We start from the raw sequence: 17,668 nt of genomic DNA on the forward strand, positions 1-17,668 counted from the left end.
CAACGTGGTTTTTATTTACCTCCCTTGTAGAGGTAATTTGTAACTTTGTAGAGAAAAGCGGTACACGGTAAAAACATAGCACGTCCGATTGAATGGATTGATCACTTGACTCAATTCAAAACACTAATCACCATGATTTGGAGAGCTCTAACTTAGGATTTGCTCAACTGTTTCTAGCACACTAGACTCTGGAGTGAAAAGTTGTTGATTTTGTACATCATGTCATTTGTATGAAAACAATAATTGACAGCTCGTTGTAGAAAGTGATTGAGATCAATTCAGCCCCTTTTGACAGATGCGTGTTTGTGTCCAGGTAAGATACAAGACATGCACTTCAAACATTGAAGGTTCAAATCTGGATCAGGCGGAAACGTTTATTTTAACTTTTTTTTATTTCAAATCAAAACATGCAAAGTTCAATTTAAGTGCTGTTACCTTGATATTGACAAGATTTAACAGTAGTGCAAATCCAAGTGCAGAACTTTTGATAGCTAGCATCGTACTTATTTTTAACCATGTATAAATCATAAACTTTCCGAGATTTCCTTACTTCTGAAAACAAACATTTTTGTGCTAAGAGGAGCTTCCAGCGACCTCTAGGAGCGGTGCTACAAAAAACTAACACATTTTGCATTGGTACTAGGAGTTCCGGGATCAAATATCAGTTGTATACTTTAAATTTCAATCAGCGATACCTCAACAACGGTTGAGCCGATTTTCAAAATTCTTTCACTTATCTTATGCCCATTTTCCATAGCTAAGAACGATAGGGACAAATTGTTCCCCAGACAACCAGAAGTCGCATAACAGTTTACAAGCAAAGTCGTTTATTTTTACAAATTGCATCACACCCGCACTACATGATGGATGAAATCGTTTGATCGATGGGTTTCCTCGTATAAAACGTTATTTTATGAGTTCATACGTATATTTTGTTTCGCCCCGTATAATCGTACAAAGTTAGTCAGATCAATCCGTAGCAGCTGTCAAATGAGTATTGTTATCATAAATTAAGTCGCATAAGAGTACAGATTAGTTCACTAAAAAATCTACACACTCACATTGCATGTTATTTTTCATCATATAAAAATTCACGTATATAGTTTCTACTTTTGTACGTATAAGGCCTTTTCGCACCATCTTATACGTAAAACTTTCCACATATAAGCATCGCATAACGCAAAAGGAGATTCCGTTATGCGTACATTCTGGTTGTCTGGATCCTAGGGATGTTCGAAATTCCCCTATAGCAATTAAACCAAATACAAAAAATTTTCCTGCACCGAAGCGGCATGGTAATTGTGTCAGATTTTATCACAAATGTTTTAATTTAGGGGTTTTCAAACTTGAATGATAGGGGGGTCTGTAGCCTTGAGGTTACGCTTTCGCTCCATAAGCGGAAGGTCATGGGTTTGATTCCCAGCCCCTCCACCAAAGAAAAACCCATCCAGCCACCAGAAGACGCCTCACGGAGGACCGTGCTTTGGGGAGCACATATATGCTCCGTCAGTATCAGATGGAGACTGAGACAAACTGACCCTCTTCGCAGGCAGCTAGCCTCACTAACAGCAGAGCTCTCTCCTTCCTGCTCGGTGTGAGAGTAAAAGAGTAGGAGAGAGTGAAAGTAAGATGTAAATATAGATAAGTTGAAAATAGATCTGTATCGGTAAAGAAGAAGCAACAGATCAACTGATTCCGGCATAGTAGTGGCTACAAGCACGAAGTGCCTTACAAAAAAAATTTGAATGATTCTAGATAACTATACAAACAGTGCATGTAAAGCAAAAAAAAGTATTTCAAGCATCCCTAACGAGGCATATTTGTTTAGATCGTGAATTTTGCATGCAAAACATTTACTGCTCTTGATATGCATGCTAGAGGTTTGGAATCTTCGACAAAGTATTTTGGAATGAGGTGCACTTAATTTTTATTCCTTCGGATTGCATGTAAATAATTTTTAACCCATCTAGATCAGTTTTATCTTTTGAAAGTAACGTTCTAGTGAATGATTTCCTTCTGTCATGTTGTTCAAGTAGGTTGTTTCGACATTTTTCGACATAAATTCGCTTCTAGAATTGCAGAGAACATGCTTAACCTAAAAAATATTTTATTTTGTTTACACTTAAAATATAAATAATAGAAAAGTACTATGAGATAACTGTTTACTAGTGAACAAAAATTGAAAGCAATAGCAAGTCAATTTTTCGACATTCATTTGATTGCAACAGTCCATAGAATATTTTTGAGTAATAATAGAAATTCGTGATTACACTCAAAATTCATTTCAGTTAAAAAAATCACGAATTACTGGATTTTTAACCTGTTTAAACGCATATAAATCAAATTTCAAAGTGATAACACGTAGATTTTTCGACACTTATTTGATTGTAGTAGCCTACAAAACTAAACTGAATTATAAAACTAAACTAAACTAAACTAAAATTGGAGATATCACTCAAAATTTCTGTTTATTTTAACATTTAAAAGCGGTAACATGAAGTTTTTTTTTTTGAAAAATAAAACAGGATTGTAAGTGTCCAACATGTTCTTGAGCAGAAATATAAATTTTGGATCACGCTCAAAATTTCTTTAACCAAAAATCAACGAAAAACGATAAGTTTACCTGTTTGTCCTCAAAATCAATTTTCAAAGCAATGCACAGTGCTTCCACGGGCCTAAATTCGTGATCGAAAATGTTTTGCACCCGAAAAGTTGATTTAGAGGTATGGTGTCTTCAGAGAAGTTGTCCGGAATGTAGAAGCCCTTCTTAAGAAAGTATTATTTTTGTGATGAATCCACCTAGCAGTGAGACAGATTTTCATTATTTTTTTTTTTGCAAAAGTGAAGATACACCAATGGCGTTTTCGGCAAAGTTGTGGATAATTTTACTACATGAAAATTTGCTGAATACACTTTAGCTTTATCTGTTGAATTTTAAGATATATGAGTAACTTTTTGTGAACGATCCCTTACAACTAGTTTTTTGGTTATATCTTCTTATATATATGATTTCCTAGAAGACCTGAAAATTGTCACTCAGCCATGAAAAATGGCGTTTTTATAAAAAAATACGCGGTATTAAGAACTGCATAATTTTATTTTTAAACATTCTACAGAACATAATTTGTAGTCGAGGAAAACAGTGCTACGTGATAGTTTACCAAGGATTCGATAGCTGTTGAGTTTTACTTTTATATGCAAGCTTAAAATGTTGCCCCAATTTGCCCCTGTTAATCTTAGAGGAATGTGATATAGACGATTTTTCAACATAAAATGTCATACAACTCCGAAATAAGAGATACAGTTTTGTTGTCTTCTGAAGAAATGCGTATTTTATTGATTCAAACAATTTTGTAGAACATAAGAAAAATCTAAAAAAATACTCAGAAGAAGACATTACCAAAAAGCTAGTTGTAAGAGGTCGTTCACAAAAAATGACCCATATCTCTTAAATTTCAATAGATAGAGCTAAAGTATATTCAGCAAATTGTCCTGTAGTGAAATTATCTACAACTTTGCCAAAAACGCCATTGGTGTTTTTTCACTTTTGAAAAAAAAAATCTATCTCACTGCTAGGTGGATTCATCACTACAACAATACTTTCTTGAGAAGGGCTTCTACATCCCGAACAACTTCTCTGAAGACACCATATCTCTAAAATCAATTTTTCGGGTGCAAAACATTTTCGATCACAAATTTAGGTCCTTGGAAGCACTGTGCAATGATAAGTAATTTGTGCGAATTGTAAAAAAAGACACGGACGCCGTCTTCAGCCATTTAGCTGCACAGACTGTAACTTAACTTTAGGCAACGGACAAGCATGCTCCAGTGGAACAGCCGAGAAACATTCCTTACGAAAAGTTTCTATGGCTGACGCGTGAATCGAACCCACACCTCATGACACGATGCGATCATTGCCTGGCGACACTAACCGCACGGCCACGAAGCCCACAATGAATTATGAATTCGCTTTTAAAAATTGAGTGAATGGGCATGAATATTTGGATACACTGAAAATTTCTTTTGTTAAGTTTCTACGAAAATACTTATATTATTATAGATATTTGCCTTTAAATCGAGTTTCAAAGCGACGACATGTATTCAGTTTCTCAACATGATTTGATTGTGCAGGTACTGTTTGTTTGAGTAGAGAGAAATATCTCGGATTACACTCGAAACTTCTTTCACTTAAAAACACAAAAAACAAACCTGACCGCCTGCAAATAAAAATCAAAAGCAACTACATATACAAAACATTTATGAAGAAGTTTCATGTACATGTTTGGGATAAGAAAAAAAAATGATTAAACACAAAATTTCTCTGACAGAAAAAACGAAGTAAAACCAATCTGTTAATCCGAATTTGTTGATACAACATGTATTTTTTTTTTAGTTTTTTTTAAGGCACTTTGTGCTTGTGGCCACTACTGTGACGGAATCAGTTGATCTGTAGCTTCTTCTTTACCGATACAGGTATATTTTCAACTTATCTATATTTACATCTTACTTTCACTCTCTCCTACTCTTTTACTCTCACACCGAGCAGGTAGGAGAGAGCTCTGCTGTTAGTGAGGCTAGCTGCCTGCGAAGAGCGTCAGTTTGTCTCAGTCACCATCTAATACTGACGGAGGATGGATGTGCTCCGGTCCTCCGTAAGTCTTCTGGTGGCTGGACGGGTTTTTTTGTGGAGGGGCTGGGAATCGAACCCATGACCTTCCGCTTATGAAGCGAAAGCGTAACCTCAAGGCTACAGACCCCCCTCATTTTTTTTCAGTTAGTAGTAATAGTATTAATTGAAAACACCCAGAATTTAATAAATCAAAAAAGTTATGAAAAACCTTGTTATTTTTTTGAACTAGTTTGCCTTTTGATCGAAACTCATTACTATGGCATGTAATTCTTTTGAAATAAAATTGATTATAGAGGTCAATTTAACATGCTAAAGCCGGAATTGTTTTTTTTTACGCTTAAAATTTTATTTAACCTGCTTAAAACCGACATTCAAAGCAATCTCTAAAATATATATGAGCATAAATAGTCATTAAAGATTACACTCGAAATTTCATTTACTTATAATCTAAGAAACATTATTTTGTATTCAAGACTGTTTGCCTGTAAACAAAACACAAAGCGATGACTTGTGTTTTTTCTCGAAATAAAAAAAATAATAAGTCATCGCATTCATTTTGGATTTACTGAGTAAACGTTGAGTGCAATTTATATGTTTGGTTTTTACGCATATATGTATAATAAATATCTAAAAGCCAATTTATGTAGAAACATTTACTGAGGATTTACTGAGTAAACGTTGAGTGCAATTTATATGTTTGGTTTTTGGTATGTAGAAACATTACATGTCTTCGCCATAAATTTTGAAAGTGTTTCGTAATTTTTGAAGTAAAACAAATCTTTGATTTAATTTGGATTACTGCTCAAACACATTCACAAGTCTTTTTATTAAAATTTATGTCAATAAACGCTATCGCTTTAAATTTGGGTGTATGGACAAACAGGTTTAAAATAATGGGTTATCGTAGTATTTTGATTAAAAGTAAATCGGATTGTAAGCAAACATTTCTTTTTTTTCTTAAATAATGAAATGTCGAAAAAAATCTACTTATTGGGTTAGAGCTTGATTGATAAGCATGCAGGTTTGAAATATTGTTTTTAGTTGATGAAATTTTGGGTGTTTTGTTATGTTGTGTTAGTTTATTTTATTAAAAAAAAATTACTGGATTTCTACTAGAAATTTAATGACGATGAAGAGTAGATTTCCTGGATTCCAGTTCTTATTTACAGGCAAACAGGTTCTTAAAATAGATGTTTCTTTAATTTTCAAGGTAAAAGGAGTTTAAAATGCGATCCAGAGTTTCTCTTTCTAGTACAAGTACTGTTCTTGAACATTTTTGTCAAAAAACTACACGTCATCGCTTTGAAACACAATTAAAACAAATAATTTTTTCCTTTTGTTTTCAGCGAAATATTGAGTGTATCCAAAAATACTATTTGAGCCATATTTGGGCTAAACTTTTACAAAATAATTGATGCCACAGAAACTACATGTCATTGCTTTGAATTCTGGTTCATAGGCAAACAGTTGAAAAAACGTATTTTTTTAATAAATCTTCGAGCTGTTTAGTAGAATACCTCGTATTTTTTTTAGTTCTTTTTAGTAACATATGTTGAGCGTAATTAAAAATTTATATTTCTACTGGAACATAATCTGTGCACTTATACAAACAAATTTATATCGAAAAACTGCTAAAAATGTCTCATTGAATAACATTAAAAATGCGGCTTTGAACTAGGACGTTCATAACAGAAGATCAAACTGATCTAGACCAGTTACAAGTGATCTAGGTTAAACCAAAGGGATCATAATCATAATAATTATTCCAAAAAACTTTGTCGAAGATTCCAAACCTCAAGCATGCATGTCCAGAGCCTGGGTTTCTATAATCGAAATCTGCGGCCTACTCAAATTTGCCTCGTAAGAGGTGCTTGAAATATTTGTTTTCAAATATATGGTATGTTTCTTATTATTCACGATTATTCAAATATGAGAAACTTGAAACAATGAATTTTTCGATAAGATCTGACACTACTATCATGCAGTTTTAATTAACAAAAAATATGTATTGGTTTAATTGCTCTAGAGTAAATTTGAACACCCTTAGGAACGTTATTTTCCATTCGTACAAAACGAGGAAGAAGAATTTCGAAAATCGGTTGAGCAGTCGATGAGATATGGCCGATAGTCCATATCGATGTTCCCGGGGCTCCGCGTTACATTTTTGATCTTGGGACTCTTAGTGTTAAGGGGTCAAAAATGACCCATGACTTCGAAACGCTCTCAAAAATCTATTTCTGAACCAATTTTTGTTCTTTTAGCTTTATATGAAAAATATGGAACTCTAGAATGGAACCCTGAGTATGCTCATTCTGGACACAAGAGCACACAATAATCTGGAACCCGTTTCAGAAGGAACTGGCGTATACCATGTAAACGACGGTCCAAATTTAATTCCGATTTAAAAGAGCACCAAGACGGCCAGCATTTAGATTTGGCCGGATTTGGTCAGAGTATTCCGGAACTGTTTCCGCTGGAGTGCGATGTGGATATTTTCAGACCATAATATTGTTTCATCATGCGACGGCTCAAAATACACGATTTTTCATCTAGATGTAAATGGAATCATGTCAAACACCTAGAGTTACGTCACTACTGGAATGGAGCCTGCTTCTCAGCTTACTGTTTTATGAGCACTTCCACAGTTACATACGGTGAGACTTGCCGTTTGACTATTTTTGCCTATGTATTTCGTTTGGCAAGCCCGAAGATACTTTATGCCTGGGAAGTCGAGAAAACTTCCAACCTGGAATGATCCTCGAACGGTAGGATTCGAACCCATGTCTCTCAGTTTGGTCTAGCTGAAAAGCTGCGTTCAGAATTTCCTCTGGAAGTCTTTTCGAGGTTTAATTCCTGAGATTTCCTCCGGGATCGCTCCAGAAATTTTCCTTGAAATCCTATAGGAACTCCTCAAGAGTTTCATTTAGTAATTCTCCAGGCATGCGTCCAGGAAAATCGCTACATGAGTTGCTATAAGGATTTGTTTGGTAATCTTTCAAGAATTCTCCTTTAAATTTTTCTTTGGGCCTCACGCTATGTCTGAACCAGACGATTATAACATCAGATATTTTCTCGCTAGAGATCAGTATTTGATCCATATTTTTATAATCGGAAGATTTTAAAATATTCTATCGGGGAAATTTTGATTTTTTACACTTTTTAGCTATTTTTCATACTAAAACCCATGAAAACCTCGTTTTTCGGTGCATTTCAGCCCATACAAAATGTATGGAAAAAATTTCACCGATAGAATATTTTAAAACCTTCCGATTATCAAAATATGGATCAAATACTGATCTTTAGCGAGAAAAAATCCGATGTACATTCGATTTTTATAATCGTCTGGTTCAGACATAGCGTGGGCCTCCATAAACTCATCCGGGAAATTCTTCTAGAATTCCTCTAGAAATTAATACAGAGATTCAATGAATTCCTCCAGGAATTTCATCAAGATGAATAAGAATTTACCCAGAATTTCATCTGCGATGTTTTATAGACATTCCTCTAGGAACTCCTTTTCTAAAGAACTTTTTTTGAAAAAGAAAACCTATATAAGCTCCTCTTCAGATTCAGATTCTTGAAGAACCCTTTTTTAAATAAAAGAACTCTAAACGCAAATGCTTCCAGTGGACGATTTGTCGTTTGAAGTTGAAACACCACACCAGACAGCGGACTAGCATGCAACGCCCAACTTCACAGTTGAAACACGTTCCTGACGAAAAGTTTTCCTGATTGAAGCGAGAATCGAACTCGTACTCCTTGGTGGACGCAGCCTAATAATTTGTAACTCTAGAAAAAAAATCTAGAGTTACCCCTTGAGGAAACCCCGGTTGAGTTGCTGGAAGAATCCTTGGAGAAATTCTTGTAGGAGCCTATTGATGGATTCTTGAGATCGTTGCAAGTATTCCTGTGAAAAAAAAATCCTGGAACATCAAATATGCTTTTTGGCTACGCAGTCTTTATTTTTTCCACGGATTTTTTTCATAATAACGACGGCGTAGACGAAGGGCATATTTCAAAAAATCCCTGGAACAATTTCTAGAGGTTTTTTTTAGAGATTTTTTCGAAGTAATCCTTTGTAAAATTCCTGAACAAAAAGCTTAAGAAATCTCCGCAGGAATCGCTGTAGAAATTTTAGTAGAGCAATTCCTGGATGAGACTTTGGAGAAACTCCTGAAGGAATCTTTGAAGGACTTATGGAAAAATTTCTGGAAAATCCTTAGAGATATCCCACGAAGAATCACGTGAATTGCTCAGTTTTTGCTGGTGGAATTTGTAGAGAAATCTCTGCAAATAAACCGCTGTAAAGATTTTTCTGGAGAAATCCCTGGAGTAGTTCTTGGAAAAATCCCAGGAAAAATCTCTGAAGAATTCGATGAAGAGATGTTTCAAACGGAATGGAATTAATGTAGAGCATTTATAGGAGGATCCATGGAGGATTATCTGGAGGAATCATTTGAAATAATTCATGTCGCGATTTTACTCATTGTAACTCTTGCAAACTAAGTGCAAGAAATTCTTGAGGAATTTATTAATTGTGGAACACCTGCAGGAATTCCTGGTAGAATCCCTGGAGCGATCTGGGAAGGAATCCCAGAAGAAATCTATGGAATAATTCCTGAAAGATTCTTGAGAGGACTACTTGGTGATATTTTTGTATGATTCCACGGAGAAATCCTCGGAGGAAATTCTGAAGAAATCACTAGAGAAATATCTTGAGTAATCCTTGAAGAAATTGTCCTAGTGTAACTTCTGGAGAAAACCTCGAGGATATGAAAACCGCTAATTGAACTTTACCATGCTCTAAAAATCCCTCCAAAAAAATTAAAAAAGGGTAGCCTTGAAGATATATCTGCTAGAATCCTTGATTTTCTAGGGGAATCTCTGAAGGAATACCAGAAGATCCGCTTGAAAAAACAAAAATCTCTGGAGAAATTTCGGAGTTTACCTAAAAGAATTCCTGAAACAGATATGGAGGATTCCTGGGAGAAATTCCTGGAAGAATACCAGTACCAATTTTACTGGAGGAATCTATGAAGGAATCACTAGAGACATTCCTGCAGGAATGTCTTGCGAAGCAAATATTTTTTTTTGCATGAATCCTTGGATGAATCCCTGGAGAAACTCCTGGAGGAATTTCTAAGATATTCCAGGAGCCCTATCGCAACCGGTTTAAAATGTATCAAGGCGAAAAAAATTTCTGAAATTGAATTTGAGTACGATAACTTTATGTATGAGAAGCCGATATCTTCAAGGAACACCCAATATTTGAAAGAAGGGTGAATTTTTGATAAATATATTAAAATCTCCAGTGCAAAAATATATTCCGATGGCGCAACTCAAAAGAATAATTTATTTTTGAAAGAAGAGGGGTAAATCATAATATTCTATTTCTCCACTGTCGGTAATCAATGAGTTTATTCTCGTGCATAGGATTGATGGATGAAGCATCAATATGTTTTGTACCAACTTATTTCAAAATGAGCCTGATGTCGTCAGTGGGATTCACAAAAAAAAAACTTAAAAACGAGTGTCACCTTATGAAATTTTTGATTTAAGACTCATTATGCCAAACGAGCATTATGCCAAATGACCCTTATGCCACCCTACCATTATCTGGTGTATGTTTTTTTGTACATAGTTACGAAAATTACTACCTTTTTTATATAAACTTGTACAGGCAATGACGCAAATTTTCTTCCAAATTGTTATCTCATGGGATCCTCCACTATTGGAACACCTCATTGCAACTATTGACTTATAAGGTTTTTGATCAATTTCAAAGGATTTCTGCTGCTCCAGGTTTCAAAAAGTTAATCTTTCAGTAGACAGTGCTGGGTCTGTAATTAACTCAATGAAAACAGTTTAAACGGCACTATCGCAACTTTAGAAACACCAACAACCATGGGATAACCTACCTCAAAATCTGAAATTATTTAGGGGCTTCGAATATTAGTTTAGTTACAATTTTTAGGCATTTGAAATACTACTGGGAATGTTAGTGGAAAAATGATACCTCCTTTATGGATGGTCCCTGATCTGAAAAAGGCTTGAGAATAAATTACAGAAGAATAACCGAGAAGGCAACCGAAATGTGACAAAGAAAAAGGAATTACGGAGATTCAAAATGAACAAATCCATCCAATCATTTGGAACCGAAAACTCCAAACACCGCCGCAGAATGCAATAATCTCCTGGAAATTAATTCACTCGGTCTTAAGTCCTTCCAAATGACTTCACTTATTCCCCGGGAACGTGAACCGCACCGAAACCAAATGATCCACTTTAACACCATTTGCTTGGTTGATAGCTTCTTCGATAACGATTGGTACTTTCATAAGTCAACCTTCGATCCCTCCCCGCGCCCCTCGGCCACGGCATTCCTTTCGATCAAACTCCCGAATGTAAGCCTCGCACAGTGGTGTGCCTTGATATGAAGGTCGGAAAAAATGTTGAATTTGTCTACAATCGTTTGAAAATGGTTACCTTATTTTCCAAAATGACTGACATCATCCCGAAGAAATACAAGACGTATCGAAAATTTAGTTTTGTATTTTGATGCGCCCAGATAGAATTATTTCACTCAGATAAAAAGGCTGTTATTACATGGAACTTGATTGCAATTTAAAAATATGATGGTACAGAAATTCAAACCAGATATACAAATTTTACTGTTTGAAGTTTGCTCAGTAAAGAACAGTTGATGAATTTGAAGCGATCAAATTTTGCTTACTTGCTCATGTATAATATGTTTCCAAAACTCTCAAGCAAAACTGATGAATCTTAAATTTTGGGAAACTGTATAGTACAGAAGTCTGTCAACAATTTTAACGAGTGATTTTGACAACATAAATTTTCTCCGGCAATGCGCCACGGTGCCTCGGTGCAGTGCTTTGGAGTCGCGGGTGGAATACGGGGATGGCGGTCGGCGGATGCGAACCCTCTTTCAATCTCTCCCATGTGTCATTTTGTTATCTCACGACCCGACTCGACTTGGTTGTGACTGGCTCCTTTTAAGAACCCCTCGCCTTCGGCCACTTCGGGAAACTTCAAATCTAACATTCTTTACTTTTTTCCATTCCTTCTCGCTCATTACCGCACTCATTCATCGTTTCGGTGCTGCTGCTGTTGCCGATCATGATGATGATGCATCTCTGGCGATGGTTTTCCCAAGGTTGTTGGCGTTGATGCTTCAACATAGACGACTTGGCCGAGGCTACACATTTTTAGATTCTTTCCCTAGACGCGACGACATCGAGTACCACTTTATCCCGATTTAACCTCGCCCCAGCCCTGTGCCTTGCCTTCTAAGTCTCCACAACCGATGTTCGGTCAGGATGCGTTCAAGGAACACTTTAATGCCGCCGTTTAGTAGACTCAATAGTTCAGTGATTCTCAATGTACGGTTTACATCAAATAATTTATTACATTATTTTAGCTGCACATCAGTCGCAAACGTGCACAATTACATGTTTCAAACGTACACTCCCGTGCAAAAGTTCGGGGTCAATTTGTAAAAATCATACCTGAGTGTTTTGTTCATATCTCTGTGGTAAAACGACTTATCGGAACTGTATGGATCATTTGAAAGACAATTAATTGATCATACTTCGTAGGTATTTTCATCAAAACATTTTCTCAATTTCAAAATCTTACTAAAATTTGTGACAATGTCCAAAATTGTTTGTAGCTACGTAGCTAATTTTCTCAAACATTATACTTTATTCTTGAAAATCACTTGCAATATTTTGGTGGTAAAATCTGAAAACTATTCAAAATCAATGCAATAGTCATTCAACCCAAGTAAAATATTTCGTTTTTCACTAACTACATTCTGTTGTTAGAACCATATCGTTATATCTCATTTTCAAACTTATTGGTCTGAGCAACTTTAATTAACCTATTTTTTCAATAAACCGTTGATAAAACCCGAAGAGGACTGCACTTCCAAATATTGTTTTGCTGGCTGCCCGACCATTTGGCCGAATGCCATGAGATCAACTCACCTGTAAGAAAACTGAACTGCTTCGGTAAATGAAATGTAATATGTTGTTAACAAAATGTTAATAAAATCTTAAATTTGAAAGAAAATTGTTTGGAATGTCTCAAATTTTCAAAGAAAGTTTGTTGAAAAAGGTTTGCTTCCGTAGCAAGCAAAGCGGTAAAGCAATCTGTGGCGAAACATTTAGCAAAGTAACTGGGAAGGTAAAAGGATTTTTTTGAGATATTTGTTTTATTTTTTTTTTTTCTCATTTTTTTTTCTTTTTAATTTAACTAAGCGATCACAAGTTGTACGTTAACTTTGATGGCGTAATCCAGGGGCGTCAGGCCAGGTAGTCTACGGCGTTTACTTCGGCATAGTATTTGACGAGATACTGGGTCACATCGAGGTTTCCGTACATGACTGCCACGCAGCCCTGCTCGACCGCTGGAATCGGCCTGCGAAAGGACGGCTCCAGCGATACGGTAGGACTTCAGTCGGTGCAGCAGATTCCTAGCCGCTGCACTGCACAGGCTCTCACCGATGGTCTGGATCAATCAGGTCAAGTGAGCTCCACATTTCAGCAACAGCCGAATGATCTCGTAATGATCATTAAGGATCGCGTCCATCAGCGGTGAGCGACCGTAGCGATCGCAAATGTGTACGGCGGCTCTGTTCTGGAGCAGGTACTGGACGACTTCCAGGTTGCCCTCGCAGCAGGCAACATGCAGAGCCGCGAAAGTTGTCTTTCAACATCAGAAGTAAAGATCCTATTGGAAGGTGGGTTTCCAAAACCCTCCGCAAACACTTACCAACTTCTTCGTCTCATAATTTCGATTTGACAATTTGATCAGGGCGACTTCCGGCGTCATTTAGAATCCGGGTATGACTTCGATGTCCTGAATGGTTTTGTACAGATCGCAGTCAGTGCACTGAGGACTTCGCGATTAGCTGAGTCACGCAGTGCTCCCAGCAGATCCGGACGATTCGTCATGAGATTCCCGGCTCCGTAAATCAGAAGAACTACGCCGCGCATCGGCGGTTGAAGGCAGTTGATTCTTATCTTTGCCAGGGATGCAGCATTTGGTGAGTTGAACGCATCCCACGATCCAATACTCCCCTTGATCGTCCGGTTACCTCTGAACAGGTGAATGATCAAGAATACGCACACCTCAGGGATAACGTAGTTCCCTGCCATGATTAAGGCCGACGTGAAATTGTCCTTTCCATCGGTTTACGTTTCAAAGATGGGAACTTGTGATCCTGTCACGATAACCATCTTTCCGATATTCTCAAATATGAAGGGCAGGACCGAAGCCGTATAACACAGCGCATCGGTACCGCACAGCACTACGAATTCCTCGAAAAACTCGTACGACTGCTTGATGTCGTTGGCGATCCTGACCCAATCGGCCACGCCCATGTTGGACGAGTCCAGCAGCGGTTCTTATTCGCAAATTTGGTACAGAGTCCGCCAATGTTCCGGGCAGGGCCATATCGCTTGGAAGCATATGCGTCATCGTGCATTGTTCGGATATTGGCGAATCTTGCGGACAAACTCGTTTGACCTCGACTCCAGTGCTGAAAGGAAAAGCGAAACTGTTAACGCGCGGTTTGTCTAATTGTCTACTTTCAAGTGGTGCCAAAAATAGCTATCCAGGTGTCGACTACCTGGGAAGTTTAGGAATATCGGAGAAATTAATGTTTGACCTGAGGAGTAAGGAAAAGTTAAGGATGCGATCAGGATCGTTTACATAAACCAATGTGTAGACATGTTATATTTGGACGGTCGATTGACCGATGAATTGCAGACAGGTTTCAAATGTAGAATTGGGTGAGTTTGTTCCAACATGAACCAATGCCCAAATATTATTTCTATGTGTCAGAACGTCGTATCCTATGGCCTTTCCTATCCCATTAACATTCTACAATATCCCTTACCACCTATGGAAGGTCGTAGAGTTCTCTGTGTCTTTCTTAAGTAGGTGTTCAATTTATCATTCTTCCCATTCTTAAGCCCTAGCAAATGCTGGCCAAGACAGTTCTCGGCTGTTGGAGGATGCTTCAATCATGTTTAAGAGTCAAGAGTTGGTCCCAAATCTTTGACTTTGGTAACGGACTGGAAGGAGACAACCCTCATTATTAATTAATTTATTTATTTATTTATTGTTTAATTCAACTGACATTACAGTCTTATTGAATATCTTAATTCTATTTCAACAATCAAAACAAATGAAGCGCTGCGAAACATTTTAACCTAATTCTCGACAATCAAATTCAACAAACAAAACCACTAAAGAGTATCGCATTTTAAAACACACTTTAACACAACAATCTGTACAAACGTTCATCGACAGCACATCTACTGAAAGATTTTAACATTAAAAAAAAAACATTTACACCGGGGGTCGCCAAGTATCATCATTGCGTGTACAAACAAATTCCCTGAATTTTATTTTAACAGGCCACGTTGAAGGATCAAGCGCACGATTCTTCCATTTACTACTAACTACAACTTTGAATGAAACAAAATCAATCATCCTCATATTGGTATTCCTCGTCAGCTTTATAACATCCAAGCGATCGGGTTCAGCAGTTCCTAGTGCACACGATACCATTCGATGAATGTCCCTCTCAGTAGCGCTTGGATCGATGTTCGATAGAAACAGAGCAAAGCAATCATCATTCGTCGTTCGCTCTTGTTGTCGGTGTACGCTTTCATCATTACCAGCAATAGTCTCGATCCCATTTTTACCATCAAAAAGCGTATATGATGAAACAGGAGTTGAGTGCAAAACATTCGGTGCGATCGTCGAGGCATTAGGTGCGATATTCGACAGAGTATTCAAAATACCTTTCACTGCATTTTTGAGCTCATTCACATCATCTTCAATTGTTTTTCTCTCGGTGTCATCAGCTAATGTAGAGTTTTTATTAGATGAGATACCATCTCTCAATCTCCGGAATGCACTCATGCACACATCACACATCCAAAGGATGTTCTGCGATCGCGAGAGTATGTCAAAGTCTCCTTCCTTGAGATCAACGCAGTCGGCATGGAAAAAGCCCGCACAATCACCTTCGCAAACAGTGTACAGATCAACATGACTGTCAATACATACGGAACATTTCTTGCATTTCATATCTTTGTCCATTGTTGCAAGTTGATGAATTTGCTTATTTATTTTTGGGGCCCAGATAGCCGTAGCGGTAAACGCGCAGCTATTCAGCAAGACTAAGCTGAGGGTCGTGGGTTCGAATCCTACCGGTCGAGGATCTTTTCGGGTTGGAAATTTTCTCGACTTCCCAGGGCATAGAGTATCTTCGTACCTGCCACACGATATACACATGCAAAAATGGTCATTGGCATAGTAAGCTATCAGTTAATAACTGTGGAAGTGCTCATAAGACCACTAAGCTGAGAAGCAGGCTCTGTCCCAGTGGAGACGTAACGCCAAAAAGAAGAAGAAGAAGCTTATTTATTTTCTATTTTTTTTTCATCAGAGAGAATTTAATTTTCCTGTAACCATTCACCTCTGGAGAAAAATAGATATATAAAATTACTTATCTTTCGTTGTTCCGTCGTCAATCTTCAACCACATAACGGTTTCTTGAGGAACTTCGTACAAAATCTGTTTATACTCCTAAAGCAACTCTTTACAGTATTTTAAAGGAGGTTAATTCAGAAGTAAATATGGGAGTTTTGAAAATTGTTAAACATATAATATCTGATATCTGAAAGTCCATCAGAAGTTCCTCAACAAATTTTTAAATTAACGATAAATTAAGCATAGTCTTCTTATTAAAAAAAGTCTCTCCAAAAAAAAGTTTGTATAGATTTTCTGAAAGAAGGAAGAAATTGATTTCTGAATCAATCTGTTCGCCATAGTATCATTAAACTTCGGAGCTTATGCAAAACCTTTTCTAAGATGTTAAAGACAAATACCTCCAGTAAAAATGTTATCCGTTATAACGCCAATCATGGTTCACTATAAAACACTAAGAAAAAACAATATTCATTTTTGTAGTGAACCTATAAAAACATTTTAAAGATTTTTGATAGGTATATCTACCGTCTGGAATTTCTTCAAAAAAATTTCAGCAATTTAGTAATTTTTTTCTATATCAATTCTAGCTCAAATGATCCAACAATTTTTTTCAGACGTTCTTCAAAGATCTTTTTGTCTGTGTTTGTTATGCATGAAATCGGTATAAATTGGATGTGGAGTGGTTTGCAGAGTAATTTGTGAAGAAATCCCTAAAAAAATATTGAGGTATTCCTGGAGATTCTACCCCTTTACCCCGAATGCCATTTCCCAGAATGCCACCACCCCGAATTCCATTACCCCCAATGTACCATTACCCCAAATTCCATCACCCCGAATGCTTTTCCCCGAATTTACAATTATCTTCACATGATGATATTGATGGCATTTCCCCATGATATTGGAATTCGGGGTAATGTCATTCGGGGTGATGGATCATTCGGGGTGATGGATCATTCGGGGTTTTGGAATTCGGGGTAATGGCGTTCGGGTTAATGGCATTCGGGGTAATGGGATTCGGGGTAATGGGGTAGAATCATTCCTGGAGTAGTGTTTGAATCAAAACTGGACAGTGAAAAGCTTTCTAATTGTTATTGGGAGCCAAGTATTACCATTCAAAAAAAAAAACTATGGGAGAATTTCACGAACCTTAAAAAATACCTGATGGAGTTTCTGGACATTTTTTTCTAAAGGATAAAGAATTAAATACTTTAGTAAATTGGTTTTAATTGCTAGTGCTGTCGAAAAAATAATAATAAATATTTTCCAGTGCATTATTCAGAAGAATCCAAGGTAAAATAATAATACATTTCTCTCAATAAATCCCTTAACAAATTGCTTGAGTTCTTTTGGAAAATTTTCGTAAAAAGATTTTCGAAAGAACAATTGAATCAATTCCGCTTAGAACTTTTTCCCAATTGAATATTGTTGAATTGCTTATGAAAATAATGTAGAATATAAGGAGTAACCTTGAGACTAATAATAAGATCATTCGATGTTTTTCTACAAGAA

General features: G+C 36.8%; 2 pseudogenes; both read right to left on the bottom strand.

Moving 5' to 3' along the window:
• Positions 1 to 11,692, bottom strand: part of LOC110675213 — a 37,830-nt pseudogene extending 26,138 nt beyond the window's left edge.
• A 1,212-nt stretch (positions 11,693 to 12,904) lies between these two features.
• Positions 12,905 to 15,766, bottom strand: LOC110675214 (annotated as a pseudogene).
• Between the last annotated feature and the right edge of the window lie 1,902 nt (positions 15,767 to 17,668).

This window comes from Aedes aegypti, chromosome 2 (assembly GCF_002204515.2).
Source record: "Aedes aegypti strain LVP_AGWG chromosome 2, AaegL5.0 Primary Assembly, whole genome shotgun sequence".
NCBI lineage: Eukaryota > Metazoa > Arthropoda > Insecta > Diptera > Culicidae > Aedes > Aedes aegypti.